The 19521-nt window shown below is 36.6% G+C and overlaps 1 long non-coding RNA gene across 1 annotated transcript in view; it reads right to left on the bottom strand.

Annotated features, from left to right (window-relative positions):
• Positions 1-19521, bottom strand: part of LOC132376315 (uncharacterized) — a 164486-nt gene that overhangs the window by 18326 nt on the left and 126639 nt on the right. The window contains exon 2 of the long non-coding RNA XR_009506269.1: positions 2534-2608. This is a non-coding gene — a long non-coding RNA (uncharacterized LOC132376315). The remainder of the gene's footprint in view (positions 1-2533; positions 2609-19521) is intronic.

Here is a 19521-nt window from a genome sequence, read left to right as displayed (position 1 = left end):
CTTAGAGGCCCTTTCCTAGGTGCACATGCAGAGAGAGAGAGAGAGCGCGTCTTATAAATGGACTTACTCTCTCAAGAGGGTCAGACCCTCATGACCTAATCTAAACCTAATTACGTGCTGAAGCCCTTTCCTCCAAGCACTTATCACACTGGAGATTAACACTTCAAGATATGAATTTGGGGGGATATAAATATTTAGTCTGTAACAGATGGTATGCAAAAAAGGTGTTAACATAGCAGTCTTGAGACTGCTGTCCTTAGAAAGGCCTGCTTGCAAGGTTGGCCCTTGGGTGATGTTGAAGAACTTAGATTTTGGGATTGCTCCAACCAATCCCTTACTCATAAGAGGGGCTCACTGTGCTTGAACTTTTTGAGCAAACAATGTGGTTTATGCTGAACAACTGCTTTCCTTCTGAAAGTGTGGAACTTTGGTATGTGCTCAGCCGAGGGTGCCCATGTGACCAGCCCCCAGTGGAAACCTTGGGTAATGAGTCTCTAATGAGCTTCCCGAGTAGACATTTCACACCTGTTGGCACAATTTGATGCTGGAGGAGTTAAGCATTTCCTGTGTGGCTCCACTGGAAGATGACTAATGGAAACATGCACCTGGTTTCCTCCAGACTTCACCCCATGTGCCTTTTCCCTTTGCTGATATTGCTGTGCATCTTTTCACTGTAATAAATCATTGATGTGACTGTGACTATATGCTGAGTCCTCCTGGTGAATCACCAGACCCGTAGTGGTTTTGGGGACATCTGATGGCAAGTAGAGAACCAAAGAGAATCCCTCCCCCTCACTACCCCTTCAACAGACACACCAATATTCCAATTAAGACTCTGTTGCTAGAAAATTTTAAGATCTTTAATGAAAGGAGATTTGGATTGTTTTATTAATTAATACCAGTAACATGCAAGTTTTAATGATTTATAGGCTTGCTTAACTTAACTGTCTTCATTTCTTGTCTGCTTTTCCTAACCTTGAATCGCTCCTCAATCTACTTCAATGAGGTTTTTTCTCAATCACTGCTGAAACAACTCTGGTCCAGCTCACCCTCAGCCTCCATCCTGCCAGTTGTCACTCCTCATCCTTCATCTTGCTCCCTCAGCATCATTCCCCTCTCTCTCCTTGAAATACTTTCTTCCTTTGGGTATTGGAATACTTCCATTTCCTGATTTTCCTCTAACCCCTCTATCTACTCCTTTTCTGTCTCCCTCACTAATTTTGCCTCCTACTTCAAAGCTTCAAATGTTGGAAAGGCTTGGCTCTGAGCCGCCTTCTATTCTTTATTTAGACACTCTTCCTAGTCTCATGGCTTCTAGTCTCATGGTTTTAAATATCACCCATAAACCGATACCACTAAAATTTACATCTCCGCATTGAATTCTCCCTTGAGCTCCAGACTCTTATATGAAACCACATAGTCTGGCTCTCTGCTTAGAAGCATAAAGGCTTTCAAACTTGGAATGCTCAAAGCAGGATTCCTGATTCTTTGTCCCAGTATTCCTATCTCTGTCCAAATCTCCTATCTTCCTTTCTTGATAAATGCCATTTATCAATGACATTTAGCATCTGCTCTGCTTCAGGAGCTGCCCATCATTTTTATTCTCAGTGATCAGGGTTCCACTCAAGAACACACCAGGTAGTTCTTTGGCTCCAGTGGGGTTCAGGTGTCAGTACTGTACCCCAGAAACTCATGATCGGGACTCTTTAAACCCATGCTCTTAAACTTTTGTGAGGATACAAGCCTCTTTGAGAATTGATAACTATAAACCCTCTTGGTAAAATAAATGTACCCACATAAACAAAGCTGTATATATATATATATGTTTTATCTATTAATTTATCTATTATATATTTATATAATTATAATGTGTATACGTCTAATGGATATATAAAATTTCAAATGCATTAAAACATGATGTGGAAAAAGAATCAAAATCATAAGAAAGGATAGTTTAGGTATGCTAGAGTAACAAGTTAATTCCAAAAATCTGTGTTGGTTTTCTTTTCCTTTGCTTTGCTTTCACAGCTTACATGTCCACTGCTGTGTTTGGCACTTGTCTCTTATACCACACCTTCAATATGTAGTTACAATCCGCTCTAAGCCTAGTCTTAGCCACTGTCATCTCTTGCCTGATTGGCAAGAGCCTTATAATGGTCTCCCTGCTTCCATCATTGTCCCTAACCATAATCATTTTTTGTTACTGTGGAGTATAGACTAGGGGGTAGGGGAGTGAGTGCAGAAAGTAGACTGTATGAATGAGAATCTTGGACCTGACCTGACCTCTAACTAGTTCTGTCAATTACCTTATCTTTAAAATGATGACCATTATAGTATCTATTATAGAGTCATTGTGAAGATTACATAGATTGATATATGTAAACATAAAACATTTGGATAGCATCTAGTACAAGAAACACTTAATGTTAGTAATTATTATTACTGTATTATTCAGGGCTCTCCTGAAAAACAGAACCAACAGAATATGTAGACACATATTTAGAAAGAGATATATTATAAGGAATTGACTCACATGATTATGGAGTCTGAAAAGTCCTAAGATCTGCAGTCAGCAAGCTGGAGAGCCAGGGGAGCCAATGGGTAGCACCTAGTACAAGAAACAGTCAAAGTTAGTAATTATTATGGTATCGTTCCAGTCCAAGTTCAAAGGCCTGAGGACTAGGTGAGCTAATATTAATAGTTTAAACTTCAGTCCAACTTCAAAGATCTGAGAACCAGGAGAGCCAATAGTGTAAGTTCCAGTGTGAAATCTGAAAGGCTCAAGACCTAAGAGGAGCTGATTTTTCAGTTCCAGTCTTAAAGCAGGAAAAGACTGATGTCCCAGCTCAAACATTCAGGCAGGAGTTCTCTCTTACTCAGCCTTTTTAATTTTATTCAGGTGTTTAATTGATTAGATAATTGCCACCCATATCAGGGAAGGAAATCTTCTTTATTCAGTCTACCAATTCAAGTGTTAATCTCATCCAAAAACACTCCACAGAACTCCCAACACTGAATTCTCCCTTGACTAGATCATTAGGTGCCCAGAATAATGTTTGACCAAATGTCTGGGCACCTAATGGTCTAGTTAAATTGACACATAAAATTAACCATCACAACTACAATTATTATTAATCCACTCCTCAGCCTGAGTCAGCTTTTAAAAGTGTAAATCCAATCACATCACTTCACTTCCTAATCTAAGTCCTCCAACAATCTCCCATCACATTCCCTACACACAGACACAGACACACGCACACACCTCTGACTCTGTCAAAGAGTCCCATCTACACTGATGTCACAGGCTCCTTCAGCCAGGTTCTTTATGGCTAGATATCTCAGGTTTATCAGATGCTCCTCTACAAGGCCACCCCTTCAACGCCCATTGACCACCAACTTCGAGAAATCACACCAAGCTTTCCGAGTTGCCTCTTTAAATCATTTCTCACTACTCTTGAGGCAAAAAAAGACTAGCACCACCCCCATGGGACCACAGCACCTCCATGTTTCTCCAAATAAATCCTCTCTTAAGCCTTCAACTTCCGTAATTAAATTATTGGTCTTTGTTTATATAGCCAGGAGGTGGATGATGTGTTGAGTTCTTGTACACTTGGACACTTTCTTTGCAAATTCTGCAGATGGTCTAGCACTTTACTATAGAATAAGGGGTCAGTTATCATCTATTCTCTTGAGACCCCAACCAAAACTGATAAACAAAGGGTCCCATTTTATATCTTATTATATAAGCATTGCCACATTCTTTCCAAAGTGGATATTTTTCACTGTCACCAACAGTGTTTGAAGATGTCCATCATCACCAATATTGGATGTTTTTATTTGTAAACTCTATACTTCATTAATAGCTAAAAAACTGCTAATAGAAATATCCCACTTCTTTTATTATTTATGTATGCATATGATCTCTTTGTCTAAAGTATGTACAGTGTTTACATATCTATATATAATTTAAAAGGATAGTACCAATGAGCTTAGACAATTTTTCATTTCTTTTATCACTAGATAACTTAAACATATGATTTTTAACCAAAGACAAAATAATTTAAGTCCTATATCCAGTTACTTATGCTAGTCTTGGTGTTTCTTTTGTGTGCTTGTATGAAATACATACATTTCCTTTGTAAAACTTCCTGAAATTTATTTTCAATATTTTCTTTTTTTAACTTATTATTTTTTTCTTATATCACCATAGTTTATAAAAACTGAGAAATTAACAGTGGCAAAAAACTACTAAAGGAAGTCTGGACTTTCTTGATATTTTATCAGTAGGTTTGCCAACTAAGATCATTTTTCTTTTCCAATATTCCAGGGCACAACATTACATTTATTTGCCATATGTATCACATAATTTTTTTTGCTAATAATAAATTACCACATAATTTAGCATCTTAAAATTACACACATATTGTCTCAAAGTTTGTGTGGGTGAAGAATCCAGATGTAGATAATGTCCAAGGATAAAGTTTCAACAGAAGGCTCAGCCAAGGAAGAATCCCCTTCCAAACTCACACGATTGTTAGAATTCAATTACCTGCAGTCTGTTGGACCAAGGGCCTCCGTTCCTTACTGGCCATTGTCTAGAGGTTGCATTCTGTTCCTTGCCATGTGGGCAAGTCACAGTTCCTGCCCACACACATGAGCAGGGATTAGAACACAAAGTGGTATACCAAGAGGTGGGGATCATCGGGTACCATCTTAGGGTCTACCCGCCACATCAGGTATTCTCCCAATCTGCAACACTTTCTCAGTCTTCACTTATTTTTCATGAACTTTACCCTTTTTTTAAAATTTATTTATTTATGGCTGTGTTGGGTGGGTCTTCGTTTCTGTGCGAGGGCTTTCTCCAGTTGCGGCAAGTGGGGGCCACTCTTCATCACGGTGCGCGGGCCTCTCACTATCGCGGCCTCTCTTGTTGCGGAGCACAGGCTCCAGACGCGCAGGCTCAGTAATTGTGGCTCACGGGCCCAGCCGCTCCGCGGCACGTGGGATCTTCCCAGACCAGGGCTCGAACCCGTGACCCCTGCGTTGGCAGGCAGATTCTCAACCACTGCGCCACCAGGGAAGCCCCGAACTTTACCCTTTTGAAAAGTACTGGTCAAATATTTTGTAGAATGTTCCAAAATGTGGATTTGTCCCATGTTTTCTCATGATTATGCTAGTGATATGGATTAATTTATACACTTATATTTATCTAAGTTTGAAGATGAGCAAAGCTGAACAGTATGTTATTTGGAAATAGAAATGTAGAGAGAAAAATAATAAGGAAAAATAAGGGAATGATGAATAGAAACTTAAAAATAATAAATAACACCTTCAGTGGGTAGGGAAGAGGATGAAGTTGGGGATATGCATGCAGGGAATATTACAATATTGCTAATGTTCTTTATATTAAGCTCAGAAATGACTTTTCAAAAATAAACTATTAAAATTTAGAACAGTTTTAGATTTACAAAACAGTTGTGAAGACAGTACAGAGATATATTTCAGAAATATACATACACCCGACACACATTTTCACTTCACGTATTTAACCATCCTCTTTCTCAAGCCCCTGGTAAACACTAATCTGCTTACTATCTCTATAGTTTCCCCTTTTCCAAAGTGTCATATAAATGGAATCACACAATATATGGTCTTTTCAAACTTCTTCTTTCCTTTAGCTGAATGCCTTTAAGATTTGTGAAGTTTACCTCACTGTGCATAAGTTTGCATTTCCCTAATGGTCAAAGGTTTTGAGCATCTTTTTATGTGCTTACTATATGTATATATCTTCTTTAGAGAAATATCTATTCAAATTATTTAACTTTTTAATTGAAATATTTGATTTTTTAATTTTTGAGTTATAAGAGTCCTTTATTCTGGATAAGACACTCTTATCAGCTTTATAATTTACAAATATTTTATCCCATTCTTTGGGTTGTCTATTCACTTTCTTGATAGTAGGCTTTGAATCACAAAAGTTTTAAATGCTGAAGAAGTTCAATTTATTTCTTCTGTCACTTGTCCTTTTGGTGTCATAAACTAGAAACCATGGTTTAACTGAAGGTCATGAAGATTTACTCCTATGTTTTATTCTAAAGTTTTAGCTTTTATATTTAAGTCTATGTTCCACTCTGAGTCAATTGGTATATGGTGTGAGGTTGGAGTCCAACTTGCGTGTGGATATCCACTTGTCCTAGCAACATTTGTGAGAAAAAAAATCCACATTGAATTGTCTTGGCAAACATGTAAAATCAACTGGCCAAAATGTAAGGATTCATATTTGGTAACTAAATTCTATTCCATCGACCTATATGTTTAGCCTTATGCCAGCGCCACAATGCCTTGATTATCATAGCTGTATGTGAGTTTTGAACTGAAGAACGGTAAGTTGGATACTCCAAATTTTGTTCTTTTCAAGGTTATTTTGATTATCCTGGATTCCTTGCATTTTCAATTAATTTTAGTATCAGCTTGTCAATTACTGAAAAAAAGAGGCAACTGGAATTTTGACACAGATTCATTGAATCTGTTGCTCCATTTGGAAAGTATAGTTACCTTAACAGTATTAGGCCTTCTGATCAATGAACCTGGGATTTTTTTTCCCATTTATTATGTCTTCTTTATTTTCTTTCAACAGTATTTTGTAGTTTTCCATGTACATGTCTCACACTTATTTTGTTAAGGTCATGCCTAAATATTTTATCCTTTATGATTTTATTTTATTTTTTAGTTTACTCAGATTTTATTCTGTTGTGAGGATGGAAGTGATAACTCCTGAGCTTTTTTTTTTTTTTCCCACAACTCACACACACACACTGTATTTTATTTTTACAAGAGATAAATAAACTGACACCAAGCATTGTAAATGGATGACCACAACAAAAGCAACAATGATTGCAATTGCCAAACATGAAACACACTCATACTATGTCATAATATTGACATTCAGTCCAGTAATCCTCCACTGTAACAGCTCCTTTAATTTGCAGTGAAAATTGATTTGTATATTTTTTGCCTCTGAGTCCTTGTGGGATTTTTTTTTTAATTCAAACAGAAAGTCACAAAAATTATAATCATCCTCATCAGTTCACTCAGTCCCATGTAATTAATTTTTTTTCATCTTGATCTTTTGTTAGCATTTTTATGAATTCATCAGTTTTCCATTAGAGTTCTGAAAATGCATATTCATTCCATTCAGCAGTATACTCAGTTACCAGAAACCTGTACTTGTCAGAGTCTTTTCCATGAATTCCTTGAAGATCAAAACCTTTTTTAGGAACATTTTTGCAAAAGCATCAGAGTACACCCAGAACTGTCTGTAAATGACAAAAGACTTAAAAATGACCATGGTTAAAGATTTTATGAAAGTTCATAATCAATTACAAGGAAATTTAGTTATTTCTGAGATATACATTTTAAAGTAATAACTAGAATTATGACTTATAACATTATACCAGAACATATAAGATTTTTAGAAATTTAATGTAATGTCTGGAACATTTATATTAACATATTTCCATACAAATAACCCAAAGAAAGTTTAGTATTAGTTTGTTTTTTTATACTGCAGGTTCTTATTAGTCATCAATTTTATACACATCAGTGTATACATGTCAATCCCAATCGCCCAATTCAGCACACCACGATCCCCACCCCACCGTGGTTTTGCCTCCTTGGTGTCCATACGTTTGTTCTCTACATCTGTGTCTCAACTTCTGCCCTGCAAACTGGTTCATCTGTACCCCTTTTCTAGGTTCCACATACATATGTTAATATACGATATTTGTTTTCCTCTTTCTGACTTACTTCACTCTGTATGACAGTCTCTAGATCCATCCACGTCTCAACAAATGACTCAATTTCGTTCTTTTTTATGGCTGAGTAATATTCCTTTGTATATATATATACCACATCTTCTTCATCCATTTATCTGTCGATGGGCATTTAGGTTGCTTCCATGACCTGGCTATTGTAAATAGTGCTGCAATGAACACTGGGGTGGATGTGTCTTTTTGAATTATGGTTTTCTCTGGGTATATGCCCAGTAGTGGGATTGCTGGATCATATGGTAATTCTATTTTTAGTTTTTTAAGGAACCTCCATACTGTTCTCCATAGTGGCTGTATCAATTTATGTTCCCACCAACAGTGCAAGAAGGTTCCCTTTTCTCCACACCCTCTCCAGCATTTGTTGTTTGTAGATTTTCTGATGATGCCCATTGTAACTGGTGTGAGGTGATACCTCATTGAATTTTTTTTTTTAAACTGGTTAGTAGATCCTTGTTGTTTATTTTTATATATACATATAATAGTGTATATCTGTTCATCCCAAACTCCTAAATTATCCCCCTCCCTCCCTTTTCCTTTTTTTTTTTTTTAACATCTTTATTGGAGTATAATTGCTTTACAATGGTGTGTTAGTTTCTGCTCTATGACAAAGTGAATCAGTTATACATATACATATGTTCCCATCTCTCTTCCCTCTTGCATCTCCCTGCCTCCCACCCTCCCTATCCCACCCCTCTAGGTGGTCACAAAGCACAGAGCTGATCTCCCTGTGCTATGCGGTTGCTTCTCACTGGCTATCTATTTTACGTTTGGTAGTGTATATATGTCCATGCCACTCTCTCACTTTGTCACATCTTACCCTTCCCCCTCCCCATATCCTCAAGTCCATTCTCTAGTAGGTCTGTGTCTTTATTCCCGTCTTGCCACTAGGTTCTTCATGACCTTTTTTTTTTTTTCCTTAGATTCCATAAATATGTGTTAGCATACTGTATTTGTTTTTCTCTTTCTGACTTACTTCACTCTGTATGACAGACTCTAACTCCATCCACCTCATTACAAATAACTCAATGAAATAAGAACACCCCCTAACACCATATACAAAAATAAACTCAAAATGGATTAAAGACCTAAGTGTAAGGCCAGACACTATCAAACTCTTAGAGGAAAACATAGGCAGAACACTCTATGACATAAATCACAGCAAGATCCTTTTTGACCCAGCTCCTAGAGAAATGGAAATAAAAACAAAAATAAAAAAATTGAAGACCTAATGTTACAATGAAACCTAATGAAACTTAAAAGCTTTTGCACAGCAAAGGAAACCATAAGACAACCCTCAGAATGGGAGAAAATATTTGCAAATGAAGCAACTGACAAAGGATTAATCTCTAAAATATACAAGCAGCTCATGCAGCTCAATAACAAAAATACAAACAACCCAATCCAAAAATGGGCAGAAGACCTAAATAGACATTTCTCTGAAGAAGACATACAGATTGCCAACAGACACATGAAAGAATGCTCAACATCATTAATCATTAGAGAAATGAAAATCAAAACTACAATGAGATATCATCTCACACCGGTCAGAATGGCCATCATCAAAAAATCTACAAACAATAAGTGCTGGAGAGGGTGTGGAGAAAAGGGAACCCTCTTGCACTGTTGGTGGGAATGTAAATTGATACAGCCACTATGGAGAACAGTATGGAGATTCCTTAAAAAACTAAAAATAGAACTACCATACGACCCAGCAATCCCACTACTGGGCATATACCCTGAGAAAACCATAGTTCAAAAAGAGTCATATACCAAAATGTTTATTGCAGCTCTATCTACAATAGCCAGGACATGGAAGCAACCTAAGTGTCCATCATCGGATGAATGGATAAAGAAGATGTGGCACATATATACAATGGAATATTACTCACTCATTGTAGTTTTCATTTGCATTTCTCTAATAATCAGTGACGTTGAGCAGCTTTTCATGTGCTTCTTGGCTATCTGTATGTCTTCTTTGGAGAAATGTCTATTTAGGTCTTCTGCCCATTTTTGGCTCGGGTTGTTTCTTTAATATTGAGCTGCATGAGCTGTTTATATATTTTGGAGATTAATCCTTTGTCCATTGATTCATTTGCAAATATTTTCTCCCATTCTGAGGGTTGTCTTTTTGTCTTGTTTATGGTTTCCTTTGCTATGCAAAAGCTTTGAAGTTTCATTAGGTCCCATCTGTCTATTTTTGTTTTTATTTCCATTACTCTAGGAGGTGGATCAAAAAGATCTTGCTGTGATATATGTCAAGGAGTGTTCTTCCTATGTTTTCCTCTAAGAATTTTATGGTGTCCGGTCTTACATTTAGGTCTCGAATCCATTTTGAGTTTATTTTTGTGTGTGGTGTTCGGGAGTGTTCTAATTTCATTCTTTTACATGTAGCTGTCCAGTTTTCCCAGCACCACTTATTGAAGACACTGTCTTTTCTCCATTGTATATCTTTGCCTCCTTTGTCATACATCAGTTGACCATAGGTGTATGGGTTTATCTTTGGGCTATCTGTCTTGTTCCATTGATCTATGTTTCTGTTTTTGTGGCAGTACCATATTGTCTTGATTACTGTAGCTTTATAGTATAGTCTGAAGTCAGGGAGTCTGATTCCTCCAGCTCCGTTTTTTCCCCTCAAGACTGCTTTGGCTATTCGGGGTCTTTTGTGTCTCCATAGAAATTTTAAGATGATTAGTTCTAGATCCGTAAAAAATGCCATTGGTAATTTCATAGGGATTGCATTGAATCTGTAGATTGCTTTGGGTAGTATAGTCATTTTCACAATATTGATTTTTCCAATCCAAGAACATGGTATATCTCTCCATCTGTTTGTATCATCTTTAATTTCTTTCATCAGTGTCTTACAGTTTTCTGCATACAGGTCTTTTGTTTCCCTAGGTAGGTTTATTCCTAGGTATTTTATTCTTTTTGTTGCAATGGTAAATGGGAGTGTTTCCATAATTTCTCTTTCAGATTTTTCATCATTAGTGTATAGGAATGCAAGAGATTTCTGTGCATTAATACTGTATCCTGCAACTTTACTAAATTCATTGATTAGCTCTAGTAGTTTTCTGGTGGCATTTTTAGGATTCTTTATGTATAGTATCATGTCATCTGCAAACAGTGACAGTTTTACTTCTTCTTTTCCAATTTGTATTCCTTTTATTTCTTTTTCTTCTCTGATTGCCGTGGCTAGGACTTCTAAAACTATGTTGAATAATAGTGGTGAGAGTGGACATCCTTGTCTCGTTCCTGATCTTAAGAGGAAATGCTTTCAGTTTTTCTCCTTTGAGAATGATGTTTGCTGTGGGTTTGTCATATATGGCCTTTATTATGTTGAGGTAGGTTCCCTCTATGCCCACTTTCTGGAGAGTTTTTATCATAAATGGGTGTTGAATTTTGTCAAAGCTTTTTCTGCATCTATTGAGATGATCATATGGTTTTTATTCTTCAATTTGTTAATATGGTGTATCACGTTGATTGATTTGCGTATATTGAAGAATCCTTGCATCCCTGGGATAAATCCCACTTCATCATGGTGTATGATTCTTTTAATGTGTTGTTGGATTCTGTTTGCTAGTATTTTGTTGAGGATTTTTGCATCTATATTCATCAGTGATATTGGTCTGTAATTTTCTTTTTTTTGTAGTATCTTTGTCTGGTTTTGGTATCAGGGTGATGGTGGCCTCATAGAATGAGTTTGGGAGTGTTCCTTCCTCTGCAATTTTTTGGAAGAGGTTGAGAAGGATGGGTGTTAGCTCTTCTCTAAATGTTTGATAGAATTCACCTGTGAAGCCATCTGGTCCTGGACTTTGTTGGAAGATTTTTAATCACAGTTTCAATTTCATTACTTGTGATTGGTCTGTTCATATTTTCTGTTTCTTCCTGGTTCAGTCTTGGAAGGTTATATCTTTCTAAAAATTTGTCCATTTCTTCCAGGTTGTCCATGTTATTGCCATACAGTTGCTTGTAGTAGTCTCTTAGGATGCTTTGTATTTCTGCGGTGTCTGTTGTAACTTCTCCTTTTTCATTTCTAATTTTACTGATTTGAGTCCTCTCCCTCTTTTTCTTGATGAGTATGGCTAATGGTTTATCAATTTTGTTTATCTTCTCAAAGAAGCAGCTTTTATTTTTATTGATCTTTGCTATTGTTTTCTTTGTTTCTATTTCATTTATTTCTGCTCTGATCTTTATGATTTCTTTCCTTCTGTGAATTTTGGGTTTTGTTTGTTCTTCTTTCTCTAGTTCCTTTAGGTGTAAGGTTAGATTGTTTACTTGAGATTTTTCTTGTTTCTTGAGGTGGGCTTGTATAGCTATAAAGTTCCCTCTTAGAACTGCTTTTGCTGCATCCCATAGGTTTTGGGTCATCTTGTTTTCATTGTCATTTGTCTCTAGGTATTTTTTGATTTCCTCTTTGATTTCTTCAGTGATCTCTTGGTTATTTAGTAACGTATTGTTTAGCCTCCATGTGTTTGTCTTTTTTACGTTTTTTTCCCTGTAATTCATTTCTAATCTCATAACGTTGTGGTCAGAAGAGATGCTTGATATGATTTCAATTTTCTTAAATTTACTGAGGCTTGATTTGTGACCCTAGATGTGATCTATCCTGGAGAATGTTCCGTGCTCACTTGAGAAGAAAGTGTAATCTGCTGTTTTTGGATGGAATGTCGTATAAATATCAATTAAATCTATCTGGTCTAGTGTATCATTTAAAGCTTCTGTTTCCTTATTTATTTTCATTTTGGATGATCTGTCCATTGGTGTAGTGAGGTGTTAAAGTCCCCCACTATTATTGTTACTGTTGATTTCCTCTTTTATAGCTGTTAGCAGTTGCCTTATGTATTGAGGTGCTCCTATGTTGGGTGCATATATATTTATAATTGTTATATCTTCTTCTTGGATTGACCCCTTGATCATTATGTAGTGTCCTTCCTTGTCTCCTGTAACATTCTTTATTTTAAAGTCTATTTTATCTGATATGAGTATAGCTACTCCAGTTTTCTTTTGATTTCCTTTGCATGGAATATCTTTTTCCATCCCCTCACTTTCAGTCTGTATGTGTCCCTAGGTCTGAAGTGGGTCTCTTGTAGACAGCATATATATGGGTCTTGTTTTTGTATCCATTCAGCAAGCCTGTGTCTTTTGGTTGGAGCATTTAATCCATTCACGTTTAAGGTAATTATTGATATGTATGTTCCTATGACCATTTTCTTAATTGTTTTGAGTTTGTTTTTGTAGGTCCTTTTCTTCTCTTGTGTTTCCCACTTAGAGAAGTTCCTTTAGCATTTGTTGTAGAGCTGGTTTGTTGGTGCTGAATTCTCTTAGTTTTTGCTTGTCTGTAAAGCTTTTGATTTCTCCATCGAATTTGAATGATATCCTTGCTGGGTAGAGTAATTTTGGTTGTAGGTTCTTCCCTTTCATCACTTTAAGTATATCATGCCACTCCCTCTGGCTTCTAGAGTTTCTGCTGAGAAATCAGCTGTTAACCTTATGGGAGTTCCCTTGTATGTTATTTGTCATTTTTCCCTTGCTGCTTTCAATAATTTTTCTTTGTCTTTAATTTTTGCCAATTTGATTACTATGTGTCTCGGCATGTTTCTCCTTGGGTTTATCCTGTATGGGACTCTCTGCGCTTCCTGGACTTGGGTGGCTATTTCCTTTCCCATGTTAGGGAAGTTTTCGACTATAATCTCTTCAAATATTTTCTCTGGTCCTTTCTCTCTCTCTTCTCCTTCTGGGACCCCTATAATGCGAATGTTGTTGTGTTTAATGTTGTCCCAGAGGTCTCTTAGGCTGTCTTCATTTCTTTTCATTCTTTTTTCTTTATTCTGTTCCACAGGAGTGAATTCCACCATTGTGTCTTCCAGGTCACTTATCCGTTCTTCTGCCTCAGTTATTCTGCTATTCATTACTTCTAGTGTAGTTTTCATTTCAGTTATTGTATTGTTCATCTCTGTTTTTTCTTTAATTCTTCTAGGTCTTTGTTAAACATTTCTTGCATCTTCCCGATCTTTGCCTCCATTCTTATTCCAAGGTCCTGGATCATCTTCACTATCATTATTCTGAATTCTTTTTCTGGAAGGTTTCCTATCTCCATTTCATTTAGTTGTTTTTCTGGGGTTTTATCTTGTTCCTTCATCTGGTATATAGCCCTCTGCCTTTTCATCTTGTCTGTCTTTCTGTGAATGTGGTTTTTGTTCCACAGGCTGCAGGATTATAGTTCTTCTTGCTTCTGCTGTCTGCCCTCTGGTGGATGAGGCTATCTAAGAGGCTTGATGGGAGGGACTGTTTGGTAGGTAGAGCTGACTGTTGCTCTGGTGGGCAGAGCTCAGTAAAACTTTAATCCACTTGACTGTTGATGGGTGGGGCTGGGTTCCCTCCCTGTTGGCTGTTTGGCCTGAGGCAACCGAACACTTGAGCCTACCTGGGCTCTTTGGTGGGGCTAATGACACACTCTGGGAGGGCTCACACCAAGGAGTACTTCCCAGAACTTCTGCTGTCAGTGTCCTTGTCCCCACAGTGAGCCACAGCACCCCCCCCCCCCACCACTGCCTCTGCAGGAGACCCTGCAACACTAGCAGGTAGGTCTGGTTCAGTCTGCCCTGGGGTCACTGCTCCTTCTCCTGGGTCCCGATGTGCACACTACTTTTTGTGTGCCCTCCACAAGTGGAGTCTCTGTTTCTCCCAGTCCTGTCGAAGTCCTGTGATCAACTCCCACTAGGCTTCAAAGTCTGATTCTCTAGGAATTCCTCCTCTTGTTGCCGGACCCCCAGGTTGGGAAGCCTGACGTAGGGCTCAGAACCTTCACTCCAGTGGGTGGACTTCTGTGGTATGTGTTCTCTAGTTTGTGAGTCACCCACCCAGCAGTTATGGGATTTGATTTTACTGTGATTGTGCCCCTCCTACCATCTCATTGTGGCTTCTCCTTTGTCTTTGGATGTGGGGTATCTTTTTTGTTGAGTTCCAGTGTCTTCCCGTCGATGATTGTCCAGCAGCTAGTTGTTATTCTGGTGTTCTCGCAAGAGGGAGTGAGAGCACGTCCTTCTACTCTGCCATCTTGGTTCCTCTCTTATTTTTTAATGATCAAAAATTACTGTGTGTGTGTAAAATTGTTTATCTTTTATTTGGATTTTATCCCATTATCTCTAATGTTAGATATTATGCCATTCCTAACATTTGATATTTTTAATTTCTACTTTCTTCTAATTTCTCTGTAATTTTTATATTTACCTTTTTTGATTAATCTATATTTATTTGAAAACACTGAGGTAAAGATCTTAAAAAGATAAGCAGTTTTTTTCCAACATCATTTATTGAATAATCCTGTCCTTCCACACTTGTCAAGTCATTAATAATATGTGACTTTCCTATAAATGAAGCTATTTTGAGACTTTTATTTTATTTTATTTTAGAAAGTACCAAAATTTTATTTTGTTTTATTTTTTTTAATTTTTATAGGGGTATAGTAGATTTACAATGTTGTGTTAGTTTCAGGTGTACAGCAAAGTGAATTTGTTATACATATACATATATACACTCTTTTTTAGCTTCTTTCCCATATAGGTCATTATAGAGTATAGCATTACCTGTGCCATACAGTAGGTCCTTATTAGTTATCTATTTTATGTATAAAAGTGTGTATGTTTCAATCCCAATCTTCCAATTTATCCCTCCCCGCCTTTTATCCCCCAGTAACCATAGGTTTATTTTCTACATCTGTAACTCTATTTCTGTTTTGTAGATAAGTTCATTTGTAGCCTTTTCTTAGATTCTACATGTAAGTGATATCATATGATATTTGTCGTTCTCTGACTTCACTCAGTCTGACAATCTCTAGGTCTATCCATATTGCTGCAAATGGCATTATTTTGTTCTTTTTTATGGCTGGGTAATATTCCATTGTATATATGGACCACATCTTCTTTATCCATTTCTTTGTTGATGGACATTTAGGTTGCTTCCATGTCCTGGCTATTGTAAATAATGCTGCCATGAACATTAGGGTGCTTGTATCTTTTTGAATTATGGTTTTCTCTGGATACATGCCCAGGGATTGCTGGATCATATGGTAGCACTATTTCTAGTTTTTTAAGGAACCTCCATACTGTTCTCCATAGTGGCTGTACTAGTTTACATTCCCACCAACAATGTAGGTGGGTTCCCTTTTCTTCATACCCTCTCCAGCATTTATTGTTTGTAGATTTTTTGATGATGGCCATTCTGGCTGGTGTGAGGTGATACCTCATTGTAGTTTTGATTTGCATTTCTCTAATAATTAGTGATGTTGAGCATCTTTTCATGTGTTTTTTAACCATCTGTATGTTTTCTTTGGAGAAATGTCTATTTAGATCTGCCCATTTCTGATTAGGTGGGTTGTTTTTTTGATATTGAGCTGCATAAGCTGTTTGTATATTTTGGAGATTAAACCCTTGTCAGTTGCTTCATTTGCAAATATTTTTGCCCATTCTGAGGATTGTCTTTTTGTTTCATTTATGATTTCCTTTGCTGTGCAAAAAGGTTTGAGTTTAATTAAGTCCCATTTGTTTATTTTTGTTTTTATTTTCATTACTCTAGGAGGTGGATCGAAAAACCATTATCAGTATTTTAAAACTATTATTGCCTTATAAAATTTGGAAACCTTTGCCATTGACTGTTGGTACTACAGTTAACCCTTGAACAACACAGGTTTGAACCACGCAAGTCCACTTCCATGCAGATTCTTTTCAATAAACACATATATGTACTGTAAATGTATTTTCTCTTCCTTATGATTTTCTTAAAAACATTTTTTTTCTAGCTTACTTTACTGTAAGAATAGAGTGTATAATACATATAACTTATAAAACGTGTTAATCAAGTGTTTAGGTTATTGGCAAGGCTTCTGATCAACAGAAGTAGGCTATTAGTAGTTAAGTCCTTGGTGAGCCAAAATCTATATGCGTATTTTCAACTGTGTGGGATGGTGGGCACCCCAAACCCCTGTGTTGTTTGTTAGAGAGTCAACAAAAATTAAGAACTAAAGGATTGTGTGCGGGTGTAGAAATGGGATCAGAATAATGGGCAATGCGAAGAAATCCAGTTGATAGAGTCAGAGTCAGTGTATGGACTTGCCATAATCCTGTGTTTTAAAAACTTAGAACTTTGGAGTTGGTTTTTCTTCAGCTGATTAGAACTCCCAAAAGACAAATTTATTCTGTACGTTGTTGATTATCTGTGAACCTCTGAATGGAAAATCAGTAGATGAATGCACTCAGAGGTAGTCTTTATTCAATTTGTGTTCTCCTCCCCACCTCCCACCCCAACTACAGTTAAAGAACTTAAAGAACTTAAAGAGTTATCTCCATACCAGTAAGATCCTCTATGCTATGGATAAAAGCTAAAAATGAAAGTCATGCTCTCTGTCAATACCCCTGGAATAATTTATAGAAAATTTACTGAAGGCTTTCAAGGAGGACTTGGGAAGTAGATTTAGCATGCTGATTCTGACTTTGAAGTAAAAATGGCAGGCTTGCTTTCCCGTTCCTTTTATCTCCTGATAGGTAAGAGTTATGAGTATATTCAGACGCCCAAATAAGAGTAATTAAAATGGAGACCAGAAAACAGGAGCAGAAATGAGCAAATTGTTTAATTTGGATTTGGGGTAGAATTCTTTTTGAAAAATAATCACTTCTCCCTTTAAATGAATACTTGCTAGATTTTAGTGTTGGTACAGGAAATATTGGCTTAGACTCAATTTCTCTATTAAGAAAAATGTGTAAAATTCAAAGTTTTGGCAATTTAAACACATTTTCACTGAGTCATCACTAATCACTTGGCATTTTAGGAAGACTGAACTATAAAACTGATGATAAAATGAAAAGTATTAGCATTAACTGCCAGATATTTTGGGCCAATAGCTCTTGGGTCCCAGAAGTGATTTGATTCCAAGGCCTGAAGCCTTTGGTAATTAGTGGGAAGAGGGGGATATGTGAGAGAATTTTCTTTCTCTTTCACCCTGTTTCTCATGGTCATTTCATTTAAAAGACCTGGAAGTGTTCAAGTGGCTTTTTAGGTCCTCTTCAAAATAAGGATAGCTTTTGATGTATTAATGCATCAGAGTAATGCTTATAACACAGAAGAATAATGCATATTAGTGAAGCCAAAGGCCAATCTTATATTTACTCCACTCTAAAGCATAAGATGCACCAGGGAAAGAGGACTTGCCTTTGCTAATATCATTGCTAGCATCTCAAAGACAATGATGCCCGGAGGAAGCCAATAATCCAGGCAGGTGTGTGCTTGTGGGTAATTGGACAGGAAGAGGAAGGAAGAAAAGGTGTCATAAAAGAAGGAGAAAAAGATAGGAAGAAGAGGGCATTTTGGATGCTTATGAGCAGGGACCTTGACATAACCAAAGGTCAGTCAAGTGGGAAAAATGAGAAATGTCTGTACAATATACTGGTTCTAACTGTATTCCTAATCATCTCTGCAGTAAGATGGAGTCCTTCCTGGTAAGGGACTAAGCCCTTGTACTTTACTTACCCTTATAGAGAAAGTCAAAATTACATTTAGTGCATGTACTGCTTTCTTAGGGGGTAACCGTGAACTTGCACTTAGAGGCACTAGTGGATTTGGCTTTGAGATGCTTATAACACAGCTCATGATGGTAACTGATAAATTGAGTTTAAAACAACTGTCCCTTCAATAAAAAAGTTAAGCTAAATAGGATGTATATTTTTCAATGAAAACAATGTTGGTTGACTAAAGTTTTCCCGTTTTAAACTCCTCCTCTGACAAGCTAGAGGCAGAGTCCCTAGTGCCAGAGAAAATCACACACATGAAGAAGTAGCTTCAAGCTTTTACCAAGAGAAGTGTCTTCCCAATTAAGGACATAATACTAGCATGATGGCAGACATGACTCTAGGTTTTTAAAATCTATTTTAAAGAAGAGATCCAGAAAAATGATTGAAACATACTTACCTTTATTAAGATGCACTTTTTAGGCTAAGATGTTTTATGATACTAAAGCATTCCCATTTGTAGCATCAAAAATTTAACATTAGCATTTTCTTTTTCCTTTCAACAGTGTTCCAGAATTTGTTATAACTTCAATATATTCCAAGTCATGTATCAACTTGGCATCTTAGTCTCTGTGAATTTTGTTTAAATTATGTGAAAAATGTAGTTTGATCCCAAGCAAAGATTGAATACATACTTCTTTCATGTGGCTTTTCCTCTTGATTTATATTTCCTTTTTACAACAGATTTTGCTTTTTCAAATCACAGAATCTTTTGGACTGTTCATTTATTTCTCAGGATCATCTAAGAAATATTTATAGATTTAAACAACTTCAGACCAAATCTAAAGAAATTAATGCTATATTCTCTCACTTAATATGTATTAGGTAGATTATTTTAATTCTGAAATTGATCTAAAGTGGCAAAAGAGAAATTCCTGCTTGTATGTTACAAAACTATATAGCAATGGCATTATATAAGTATGCTACATTAACTCTATATTGTAAGTCATATTTTACTATAACATAAACTAGATATTAAGGTTACTAAAGCAATTTTGTATAATAGAGAGATGGGCTCATTCAGTGGTTTAGTTTTATTATTCACTATATTTGAATAAGAAAATAAACTCCCAAAATGTACATAACAGATAGATCTCAAACTCACCAACAAAGTGAGATCATAATTCTACTTCCAA

The sequence above is a fragment of the Balaenoptera ricei genome, chromosome 12, assembly GCF_028023285.1.
Source record: "Balaenoptera ricei isolate mBalRic1 chromosome 12, mBalRic1.hap2, whole genome shotgun sequence".
Classification (NCBI taxonomy): domain Eukaryota; kingdom Metazoa; phylum Chordata; class Mammalia; order Artiodactyla; family Balaenopteridae; genus Balaenoptera; species Balaenoptera ricei.
The sequence above is the reverse complement of the archived record's forward strand: the minus strand, read 5'-3'. Positions and strand labels throughout refer to the sequence as shown.